The 1,902-nt window shown below is 28.0% G+C and overlaps 2 non-coding genes across 2 annotated transcripts; both read left to right on the top strand.

Moving 5' to 3' along the window:
* The first annotated feature begins 481 nt into the window (after nt 1-481).
* Nucleotides 482-564, top strand: LOAG_20094. The gene has a single exon. It is a non-coding gene; the product is annotated as a tRNA-Leu (tRNA).
* A 699-nt stretch (nt 565-1,263) lies between these two features.
* On the top strand, nt 1,264-1,345 carry LOAG_20095. The gene has a single exon. It is a non-coding gene; the product is annotated as a tRNA-Ser (tRNA).
* Nucleotides 1,346-1,902: the final 557 nt, after the last annotated feature.

Below are 1,902 nucleotides of genomic sequence, written 5' to 3' on the forward strand. Positions count from 1 at the left end.
TAACTCTCTCTCTCTCTCTCTCTCTCTCTCTCTCTGTCACTCTGCATTTGTTACATTTTTATTATATACAAAGTAAATTTTGTCATCTTTCATTTGCAAATTTTAACAATTCACTTTATTATTGAATGAAATGAGAATTTTAAATTTGAATAAATTTCAAACGAAATTATTAGTTTTTTTTTCTTTTCTTTTCTCTTCTAATATTTAAATAAAATTGTAAAATAGAATTAAAATATGCAAATTAATCAATCATAAAAATACAATAAAAATACGAGCGGAAAAAATTTTTAATTCGAATTCAAATTACAACATTTTTAAATTCAACAAATTACCCAAAAAAAAAAAGTCAAAATTGATCAAAAAATATTGCTCATTGTTTTTGGATATTTTGAAATTTTTTAACATTTTCAAATTTTCATTTTATTATAATTTGTTTACTAAATGTAATTTTATCAAAAATTTTAAGGTCATTTAGAGGTCAGAAATGATGTCCGAATGGTTAAGGAGTTTAATTCAAAATTAAATGAGATTCAACACGTGCAAGTTCGAATCTTACCCGTTATAGAGGGTTTATTCTGGAAATTTAAGAGGAAAAGATTCTTCTACCTAATCTTACCATTTGTAAATGTATCTTTCGAACCTTGTACAGCTGAATGTTTTTTTAGATGAGATATGACGTACGTGAAACTTTCTCCATCTTTTACTTTTGAAATTTATCTGTTGACATCTATCGTGATAGGATATGGTTGACAGTAAAGTGACGAGAATGTAAGCTTTGTTCGAATATCCTTCTCTGAGATGGATGAATAGCCTTACAGGATTAAATGTGCTCAATCTGTTTGGGATTGAAATCAGAGTTATCCTTCTTCTAGGATAATTATCCGAAGATTAACGTGTCCATTCTGCCCATGAACATACTTTATCCTGACCCTTCAGTTGACACCATTCCAGCATTTGGCGACTATACCAGTGACACATATGCTAACATCGGTATAGCTTACAATCTCATTAGAGTAAACAAGCCTTTCCTAAGCATATGGAGAAAAGCAAATTTTTTTAGTTTTTTTTTTTTGGTTAATTTCAATATTTTTTCGATAACTTATTTCCTCTTTTTTTTGTTTCTGGGAGGCAAATAATAGAAAACTCGAATATCGGAACATATCGGAAATGAATTCTTATATATTTTTATCAATGTATCCATTCAAAATTAATTTCCAAAATATTCTTTCAATTGAATTGTTTGGGATTGTTGCTTGCATGTGTGCAGTGGTGTCCGAGTGGTTAAGGAGTTTGATTCGAAATCAAATGGGCTCTGCCCGCGCAGGTTCGAATCCTGCCCGCTGCGTAATGTTCGTTTTGTCTGTTTATGAAAACACGATGAATTTCGTCCCTTCACTCTTCATCTACTTTTATCATTACTTATCAATATCTTCAACATAACACTTAAATAAGCTGATAATTAATGAAAATATAAACGGTATGACTAGTACTTGCATTATTTTCGTGAAAAAGATTACGAAAAAAGAAAAAAGAAATTCGTAAATTGATTTTATAAAAGAAAATGTAATTACTATTAAAATTACATTTTTCATCAATATAATAGTTTTACGTTTAAATTTCAACGTTTCATTCCATTTCATTTTATTTCGTTTCATTTCATTTCATTTCATTTCTGATATTTGATAAAATTACGGTACTATCATTGGTTAAGTTGAAATTTACTACGAGTCATTAAATTTATTCAAACGATTCTGAGATTTATATGCATACTATGTCAAGTCAATTTAACATTTCATTTCATTTCATTTCTGATATTTGAAAGTATTTTGTCAAACTATCATTGGTTAAGTTGAAATTTATTACGATTCATTAAACTTATTTAAAGAATTCTGAGATGTATAT

This window comes from Loa loa (genome assembly GCF_000183805.2).
Source record: "Loa loa unplaced genomic scaffold supercont3.375, whole genome shotgun sequence".
Taxonomy (NCBI): Eukaryota; Metazoa; Nematoda; class Chromadorea; order Rhabditida; family Onchocercidae; genus Loa; species Loa loa.